General features: G+C 37.0%; 1 long non-coding RNA gene across 1 annotated transcript; it reads right to left on the bottom strand.

Annotated features, from left to right (window-relative positions):
* Positions 1 to 460: 460 nt before the first annotated feature.
* Positions 461 to 10450, bottom strand: LOC104539426. Its single transcript, XR_728121.1, has 5 exons — positions 10355 to 10450; positions 8869 to 8997; positions 7134 to 7173; positions 2610 to 2707; positions 461 to 806 (listed from the first exon to the last, which is right to left on the bottom strand). It is a non-coding gene; the product is annotated as an uncharacterized LOC104539426 (long non-coding RNA).
* Positions 10451 to 10621: the final 171 nt, after the last annotated feature.

Raw genomic sequence — 10621 nt, 5'->3', positions numbered from 1 at the left:
ACAAGTACTGAGGACTTAGGGAAGTTGCGCAATCTGTCCTTAGCACACAGTTTATTTGCATTCAGCTTCAGGAGGAACACGTATCTGTATTGCACAAGATATTTGGTTTCTGGAGCCATAACCAGTATTGTTTGTGTACCAAGAACATCACTCTCTTACTATGTAGTCTTACTCATAATTACTGTACTCCTTGACTGGAGAAGAAAAGAAGACCAAAAACCTACAAGCCCACAATGTGTCACTAAGGTCTAAAATGGGGAATGCAAGTGTATAATGCTAATATAGTGCTAAATGCTAAATGCTTTAAATGTTCTTTAAGTAGAAGCAACTATTTCTGTTATTGTGTTGTGGTTTTGCATTTTTTTAACAATGTGGATTACTTTCCATGATGAAGATGAAGAACAATACAGTCTGCAATATCTTATCTATAAGCAACCCCAAGAATAATCAGAAAATGCTCTGTTGTGCTAGTAAGTTTTATTTTTTGCTATGTTAATACAATTAGTTAGTCAGGATTCTACTGGATAAAATGGTCTACAAGGAGAAAATGAGGCTTGCACTGTAAAGTTCCTTCATCATAAAACTTGAGAATACACAACTGGGCTTCTTGGAAATATTCAGTCTGTGCACTTGCGAGAATAGCATTCACACTGAGAGGCAGACGGGATGTAATGCTGCACCACTGTCCCATTGGCACACCAGAGGGGGATTGTAACTATAGTTGTTTGAGTGGCTGTACAGCAGCTGCACAGGTCTTCCCACTTCCCTGTCTGAACAGAGTATCTGGTATTGCTTCTGCATTTTCCCTAAAGAGAAAAAAGAAATACTAAGTTTGAACAATGTCAGAACTCAAAGCAGTCATAATCCAGGTTCTTCCCTTCAACACATCCATGGACAACTTTGCCTGGAATTCAGTGCTCTGCTGTAAAACACAAACTCAGAAACATGTATCTGATTCCACAGTGTGAGGTACTGGTCAAAGAGTAATGTCTTACGAGCATAAACGCAGCAAAGGAGAGGTGAAGAAACTGGCCACACAAAAAAAGCCTACAATTTAAAATATCATCAGTTATGTCCAGGGCTATCATGTTGGTTTCTAAGCACATATGGTTATGGTCTCAGCTATATGAGATCATGTATTCAGAAAGTGCTTTAGCCCAAATCTTGTAAACCACATATCCATTGTTGTCCTGCTGTTTATTACTTTTCCTTGTTTCACTTGCCTGGACCCTTTACTAATTTAGATCGGACTGTCATTGCCTATAGCTTTAAGTTTTCATGATATATAACAAAAAAATCAATGGCCCCACATCAAACTCTATCACAGTCCACTTCTTTTTGTGAGTCTGTGCTCTTGTTTCTGAGATTAATACCAAAAAATTGCATAGCTTTATTGGGGACAACATAAGAAAAACTGTAGTCAACCCCAGCTATAGCAAGAGTATTAAACTCAATATATGGCCACGTTTACAATATAAAATCTGTGTTTTTACAGGAAAACATCAATATATATGATTTTTTGTCTAGGGACCTGATTATCATTGACAGGACAAGAGGTCAATAACTTTTGTTATCATTCTTTTTTTTTTTAATTGAATTTATTTGTTGTTGTTCTTAAAGCTTCTACTTTATTGAGACTTCTGTAGCAAATGAAGGCTCTTCTTCACCAGGTAGCTATCTGAAAAGTCTGGGCATGTCTGTTTCCATTCTTTTCCCAGTAGTCATGGGAAAGGGAAAGACTCATTTTGCCTACTGTGAGAACACTCAAAGCACTGGGTGCAAGCCATCTTCTTGGCTGCCACCCTTGTATGCCACTGTTTGAACTGTATACGAGGGTTGCATACAATCCTTGTATGATGCTTGGTTATAGCAGATTGAGCAGCTGTCTTGCCACAACCCAAGCTGGGAAGAGAATGTAATCTTTGGTTCCCAGTCTCTGAGAGATGGGAACATCCAAAAGGGAAGCCATGCTCCTGTTTCAAATGGAAGTTGCCCTGTAACATGTAAACAGTGATCCTCAGGAAATTAAACTTTTAATCTGATTACTGAAGAAATGCACAAGATACACAGAACATAATAGTTTAGTGCTCACGCTAATAGAGGAATCATAGAGCTTATAGAGCACAGAAGTCAAATTATAGTGCTCAAGTTTAAATGTCTTTTAAAATATCATGCATTTAAATACCTGTTTACACTCTCAGAGCCTCAAGAGGGATATGTGTGCTTACCTGTAGACTCAGATCTGAAAAACAGCTTCACTAATATGAAATTTTTATTTCTTTTAATGTAGAAAGTCCTAAGAAAGTCACTTCAGAGTCATTAATTTCCGATGGAAGCAAAGAAGAGTGGTATGAACAAAGTCTCTGTGTCTAACATGTGCTCTTTTTTTCATGCTGGCTTTAATAGGGAAAATTCAGCTAATTACTTTAGGAAATGAGTGCCAATGAGATTTATGCCGTTTGAGTGAATCAATGAGAAGGACAGAAACTGATGTTCCACTTACTGAAGTGAAGCCATAATGGAAGAAAAGGTTTCCCTTGTGGAAGAGAAAATGGGGGTAAAGGCAGGTCTTGGGGTGGGGGCAGGGGGGAGTTGCTTTTATTATTTACCTCACAATGAGAAATAGGCACTTCCCTTTCAGCCACACATCCATTGGTATTCCTGTACTGCAGTCTGGCACTTACTGGGCGACACTCCACCTCCACACCTACCAAGTTTAAAAAAAAAAATGTATGACAGTGCTGACAATTGTTTTTGGTTTATTGACTCCCTTCCCCTTATTACTGAAATTGCTATTAATGAGATGTCATTACTGGTAAGAGCCCTAGCAAGAGAATTAAGTGTGTGTACTTAGAGTAATGTGGAGCTGTGTGACTATATCACATTGCAGCCCTACAATTCTATTGGAGAGCAGGGTTTTCCTCATGTCTCCTTTCAATTGATTGGTTTGTTTTAAAGTCAGCTTGCCAACTAATGTCTGTCTTTGACCTTTTGGCTTCTGTGTCATATAATTCTCTTTTTAAAGAGAGTTCAATGGTACATTGGGCAAGCAGGTGCACAGGAAAAAGATGACACACATGGGAAACCAAATAACATAATCAGAGAACAAGACCACCCAGACATGGCTGTTCCTGGGGCTGTCAAAGAAGAGAGATCCCATTGTCTTGGGATGATGCCCTTCAAGATGAGCCAGTGGGAGCAGCTCTCCAGATCACCTTACAGACTGAGGCGGGTCACTGCCTCCCAGACTGCGTGAGACTCCTTATGCAATGCTAAGGAAGAACAATTTGGGATTCCACATGACTTACTTATAATGAGATTTTTAGAGAAGGAACCAAAAGTGGGGAGATAGAGGGATTAAGGTGGTTTGATGAGTGACAAGCATAGGAAAATAGATGAATAAAGGTATAAAAGGGGCTAGTTGAATATTAATCAGCTGCTGGACCATACTTTTGTCTGACCTTGCCCTACATTTGATCACTGTAGTCTGCCCTGTCATCTTATTAAATTCCATTTCAAACTACTTGTATAGGGTGATGGACTCTGTTCTGTGTGGATGTGTGTGTATGGAGGTGTTACTGCCAACAACTGGAATTGGTCAGAGGGCCAACGAATATAGGCTAGCAGGGATGCTGGACCAGTTACTGGACAGAGTGGGTGCCTAAAACCATTAAGAACCTTCATCTTGATCAGCCAGAGGGAGATCAGAATGAGAATATGGGTGCTGCTTGTGTTTGTCAGAGTACTGAGTGTTTCTGTGCATGAACATAAAGAATATATGTGTGCATGTTGCATATACCTGTTTGCGTGTGGGCTTCTTGGGATACATGGTCAGCCTTAATGTTGCCCAGATCTGGGGACACAGAACTGTGGCAGCCTTGCCTCTATCAGACTCCTAGATTTGACAAATCCCAACAGTCTTTGCATGTATGGTGGATTTTGCAGGAAACTAACACGGCAAAAAAGAAAAACTATGAAAAAGAATTAGAAAAATATTTCTGTGAAAATCGAACTTTGAGTCAATGAAAATTTTTCCACTGTCTTCAGAAAGTCATTAAATAATCTGATACTTGCTTTCCAATACTTTTTGCTCTTATTGTTAGGTAAATTCTCTCTGTTTTTTACCCAAGTAACGAGAAATTCACATAAGAGACAGTAGGTCTAGATTTCTTGTGTGTGGAGAGTGCAAGATTAGGGAATCTGCTGATCTCACTTTGGGAAGTGAGGTTGGTTTGCTATGATCTGTTAATTGCAGCAGTCAAGAATGACTGCTCCTCCACTTTCAAATGGAACCTCACCATTGACATATTCAAATACAGACTAATCCAGAATATTTGAACATTCTTGTCTGTTTTGGTCCACGTCTAAAGACTTGTGAAGGAACTAAAGCTTTATTAAGTGGATACTTTATGAAGTACAAACAGCATGTCTTTATAGTGTTAATATAGCTCTATGTCTCTGCATAAAGACAAGTTCCCACGTTTACTCATTTCTAGCTAAACAATGGAATTTCTGTATTTACCAGAATACTGAACTATTTTTTGCGTACTACACAACATTATGTCAGAGAACATGAAGAATTCAGCTGACCAACTGCATAATTAAGTAGATGGATAAATTTCTCTTAAATTTATATATCTTCCTTGCAGCAAACATAGCTTTCAATACTTGTTCCATGGGAAAGTTAGTACCATATTGGCTCTGTGACTTGCTAAGACTTTACATTCCATTATTAAAAAAAAAAAAGCTTGAAAAGCATTTCTGGCTCCAGGGCTGGAACTGCCAATTCTCTTTTAATGATTTAATCACTTTCTTTGATATAACTTGTGCACCTGGAAGTATTACATAATTGTGCCTACACAATTGAAAAGCCCAAACAAAATAATTGTCATCAGACTTAACACATTTTCATCATCTTTTTGATCCTAACTTATCAATTTGTTCTCAAATTACTTTATTATTCTCATTTACTTTTTTTTTTTTTAGACTGTGCCTTCTTTGCAAAGGCAAGTATTTCTGACTTAATAAGGAATATGCAGTTGAGATCAACAGGGAAAAGAGGTAAGAAGTGGTGATGAAACTTCTTTGTTAAGTGAGAAAATAATGAATAACCTTTGCAAATAATCAAGTCCTTTGCTAGTACCACAAAAATCTAAAGAGAAAATAAGCCTGTTCACTTATGTGCTCCAACATACTGAAAACCTGAAACAATGCCCTCAGACACACTAGCAAACTCCAATTGCCAAGGCTCAACATAGAAAGGGAAACTGCCTTCTTAAACAACCTTTGCTAAAAGCCATGGAGGAACCAAAGTTCACCACCCTGAACTGTGCTTTGAAACTGAGAGAACGTTCTTTGCCCAGTTCTTTATGGGCAAAGTGTCTGGAAGACAAATTCTCTCAAGACCTGGGAAGGCAATGTAGCCTATATCTAAGCCTCTGTGTCCATGAGAAACTTATTATTCTCTTATCTGACTTCTAAGAATAATTAAATTACTCTGGTTTTACAGTAACTCAGCCAAGCCTTGTTGTTCTTGTAGAGCATGTAACAGACATCATGTTGCTACTGAGTGCCCTGGTGGAAAAAGATAAATAAACAGATGAGAAAGAAGTTGATTTCTATAAGTATCTGTTTGATCCAACACTATGTGTTAATTAATATCCTTAAATTGATAACCCATGGTTAGTTGGCTGCAAGCAGTGTGTTAGCTTTTTCTTTACGAAGGGCCCTGAATAGAGAAGCAATCAGGCATAGGACAGTATGGGACTTTTCAGTTTTGAGCTATATCCAAGTAAACATCAATGAGAATAAGAATTTGAAGGCCATACAACATGGGCAGTTTTAGGCATGTGATATTTTACTTAGATCTGTTTGCTTTTTCTGCTGCAAGAAGGTATCACTTTTAAATCACTATAACTGTTAAATAAATGTATGCATCAGCTGTGCTTATCTGGAATTGGGTTTCTCCTCTCCACAATTGCAGTGATAGGCATTCTCAATTAGTAAAGCCTGTCTACCACCCTGTCTTTTAAATCTTAAAATCCGTTTTTGTTAATAAATAATTTTCAGTATTCTTTACTTGAAGCCTGGTACATTAATGCTCTCTTAACTAAATTACCTATTTGAGCTATTTGATGACAGTCTATCTCAATAGCTTTCTGACTTCTATTTCTCGGTGCTTATACAGACAGGCAATAGCTGCAAACTCTCTAGGAGTTAGTGTCTTTCATCAGAGGTATTATTACAGCAGTTACTGTGCCAGTGTGGTGATGGGCTGCTATGCTGGCCATCCTTTATTTATCAACACATGCATGGGGTGGGGGGGGGAGAAGAGATAATGGAACACAGGCAAGATGTTAATATTCTGACCTTAAAAGAGAATACATTTTTTTATTTTAAATAAGCAACAGTATTATTATCTTTTTACTTACAAAGAAGAAAACCGAGAGGTTTTCTGTTCACAAAAGCATCAGAGATTCATTTCAGAAATGAGAACTCAACCCTGCAATCCTTCCTCATGTAAGCAAACCCTTTGTACACTCAAAGCCTGATTCACGTTTGGATTATCTACATAATGGTGCATGAAATTAAGAGTTGCACATCTGAATCTTAAACTGCTGAATTTAAGATGCAGTCAGGCCATTCAGTAAGAATGCACCTTTGACAAGCATTTCCTCTATAATTTTTTTGTTATTACATTATTGAAAACCAATTAAAATTACATTACTGCCACCAGGGTTTTTTTGCTAAATTAATTTTAAGTTCATTGATTATTAATGAAGTGGTTGCCTCACATATTCAGTATCAGGTAATGTGCCTTGTCAACCTGTGTGTGCAATACTGTTCCTGTTATCTTTAGATGAACAATAAAAAAAACCATTTATAATTAACATCTGCATAAAATGTGTAGAGTATCTCTTTCTAAGCACTTGTGAATACTGTCAAAACACATGTTCTAGTGGGCAAAACATGACAGCAGTATCTCAATTAGAGGGTAGACTTGTTCGATGGTTTATTTTAACCATGTTGCTTAGCTCTGTTCCATTAAACTGCACTTCATGCAAAATTTAGCTCCTTATCCAGTAGCTTACACTTTCTGCAACTTCCATACAAGATTTGGCTTATTTACTTACATGTGTCACAGCAGGTATTGCCAATTTTTGCAATTCTGCCCTAAAACAATAAAAAAAACCCTTACATTGTGGCACAAGTAATACATATTTTTTCTCCTGGAAGAATACAGGGTTGTTTAAAATATGGTCTTAGGCAAGAAAATTATATTTCTATATTGTACAAAAATATAAATCTACATTAGTAATAATTTCTCTATACATTCTAAGGTTTTGAACTGTGATTGTATTTATTGATAGCTGATTGGAAATAATTGACTATATCAGCAAGTTTAACACCTGAAAATATTGTTTTCACCTTATATTAGGAGCTTTCTAAAGTAACAACATTGAACACAAATAAATTACTGGGAACCAGAGTGATAAAACCAATAGCATTCAAGTCTTATATCTTTTTAAGAAAGGAAGTTAAATGGTTCCTCTTGAATTTTTATCAATATAGATGAAAGCATGCCTATTTCACAACAGCTGAAAATTTACAGGCAAATCATCATAACATATCACAACTGTCAAATACATTTTAACAGCCACAAATTTTATTTTTCTTGTTTCATTACCACCCTGTATAAAATAATTCTCAGAAATACATGAATAGTCGAAAGTTACTGAAAACCCATAGTGAAAGGAGAAATTGAGAAATATTTATACTGCAGGGTGATGCCATTGCTGCACTAAACCCCTGAATTTGCATGTAAAAGTCTGGAAACTTTTTTTAATTAAAAAAACCCCTAAATATTCTGTCTATAACTACATGAAAACCATTAGTTTTATAGCTGAAATAGCTCATTGTTTTGGATGAGAAGAGAATAAATGTAGTTTGGAAGCTTCTGGTTAAAAAGAAGACTACTTTTTATTGATTTTCAATGAAGACCTTTATAATATGATAACCCCAAGCCTGTAACATAATCCAGCATTTTTCTAAATCTTTTTTTTGCCTAAAACTCCCTGTGTTTGCTACAGTGACTTCACAAAGCAAGTAATGCACTGTAGAAGCTTTATTCTTACTACATTATGCACATCAAATCCTCTATGTGCTTGATGTGTATGTAGAGAGAGGTTTGGGCACAAGCTTTGTTAAAGGTTTCCTGCTTCCTGTAGTGCCCAAGAAAATGGGGACAGATGGATATAAACACCAGTGTGGTGCTAGAGGGCGCAAAAGAAGGACCTGCACTCTGTTCCTCAGTGTATGGCTAACCTCAAAATCACAGGCAAGATGGGTGGACATGTTGAGCGGTGGTTTTATTACACTATTATACCAAACTACTGCAAATGTGGAAGGTTGAGTTCTTCCTACACCACTCTGAAAACTCCTTTCCCTAACCTCATACGAAGGTAGAGAAAAGAGGTCTTAGTACTTCATATGCAAATCCATAGCCAAAAAGGGGCTGATCTGACTGTTTTGTGTAAATATCCATACAGTTTGGCTCTGGATACCACACCGAAAACATCATTAAAATAACCATTTTCTTGTGTTTGCTGCTTCATATGGAATAGAATTACTGCAAGTTCAGATTCTCTCCTGCAGTATAGTTTCACATAAAGCCAGGATACATTTTAAAATGAAGTAAGCATACATTTTTTTCTGAATTTCAAAGAAAGTTCAAATTCAGTTTAGCCAAGGTGCTGGGAGAGGTTTGGAGTTTCCCACCCTTATACACACAAAGTACCTATATACAGAACCATAAACATGACAGAGTCTATTAGGAAACCTGGAAACAGGACCCATTTCATTACTTACTCCTTCAGTCAGACATCTTCTGGAATCAAATGGAGGACAGCCAGTGATTCTCCTTTCCCAGATAAATTCCCCTTTCTCATTTACTTTACAGGAGTGACTGTCACAGCCATCCTGAAGTGTTTCATTTGGCTGTAAAGATTGAAGGGCTATTAGCTCTACACAGAAACAATAAGAGACAGTAACTTTTCAGGATCCTATACAACCTGACTATTCCTTTATTGATATTTCAATTCATGTACCATGGTGATGAAGTTTATAAAACATGGAAATCTTTAGTAAACAATTGTTTATCAACAAAGTAATCATCTTCTATTTACTTCCATAGTCATATTGATTACAGTTCAGTCAGGACTGCCAAAACCTGACCTTTTTCAGCTCTTAAAAGGGAAGAAATTTCCATTAACTCAAAGAGAAACTTGTCTAAGTGAGAAACTTGAGAGTTTGGCCTATGAACTGTCTTTGTAAGAGACACATACATGAATATTTAACTTCTGGCTGACTTGGGAGCTTCTTTTAAAAAAATACATAAAACCACATTCCCACCTCCACATAGAATCATAGAATCATTTATGTTGGAAAAGACCTTTAAGATCATTGAGTCCAACTATAAAGCTAGCACTGCCAAGTCCACCACTAAATCATGTCCCTAAGCACCAGATCTAGAAGACTTTTAAATACCTTCAGGGATGGTGACTCAACCACTTCCCTGGACAGCCTGTTCCAATGTTTGATAACCCTTTCAGTAAAGAAATTCCTCTTAATATCCAGCCTCAACCTCCCCTGGAGCAACTTGAGAACATTTCTCCTTGTCCTATCAGTAGCTACCAGCCGGTGGTAGACCTTCACCTCACTACAACCTCCTTTCAGGCAGCTGTAGAGAGTGATAAGATCTCCCCTGAGCCTCCTTTTCTCCAGATTAAACAATGCCAGTTCCCACAGCTGCTCCTTGTAAGACATGGGCTCTAGACCCTTCACCAGCTTTGCTGCTCTTCCCATACTCTCCCCATCTAAAACTTAGCTCAGGAATGTAATAAAAGAAAATGTTATATGCTCTTCTTGCATTAAGCTGATAGGTTTTAACCAGAAAAATATCCACCTCTGTTTAAGAACCTATCATGCTGGAGAAATTTTTCAAAATTAACATTTTCAATTTAATTTATCCATTTCTTATTTAAAATGAGGTTTTTAATTTCCTCTAAGTAGTTGTTTGAGCTCATATTTCAGTTAAATTTCCTTGATAATATTTATGCTTGCAGGAGCATCTAGAATGTTCTTTTAGAATTTTGCACTGTGGTATGAGGTCTCCTTTTTTCATTTATAAACAACAACAAAAAAAGAACTTTCTTGAGAAACCATTCTGAGATATAAAAGAAAACCACCCTGCTGGCTAACCAAAAAGGAGGAAAAAAATGCACTTTGCTTCGGTTCACCAGAAGTCTGTGCAATATTTACAATTAGTCATAAATAAAGAGTGCTTAAAACTTACCTGGAGGTATTTAAGCCTTCCATCTCTCAGTTTAATCCCACATGACGTTGGCACACATTTTCCACAGCAAGAGCCAGGGATTTCCTGCCTTCTGTAGTTCTAGAAGGCAAAGAACATTTTTCTGAGCATGCTTTTGTTTTAAACATACTTCCTACACTTATGTGTAGAAGTTGGTTTGTTTTTGGAGGTTTTCTTTGGGGGGTTTGTTTTTTGTTTTGGGGGGTTTTGTTTTTTGTTTTGGGTTTTGTTTGTTTAAAGAAAGAAAGA

This window comes from Mesitornis unicolor, unplaced genomic scaffold, assembly GCF_000695765.1.
Source record: "Mesitornis unicolor isolate BGI_N332 unplaced genomic scaffold, ASM69576v1 scaffold32564, whole genome shotgun sequence".
NCBI classification, from domain to species: domain Eukaryota; kingdom Metazoa; phylum Chordata; class Aves; order Mesitornithiformes; family Mesitornithidae; genus Mesitornis; species Mesitornis unicolor.
This window is presented reverse-complemented; position numbering and strand designations above follow the sequence as displayed.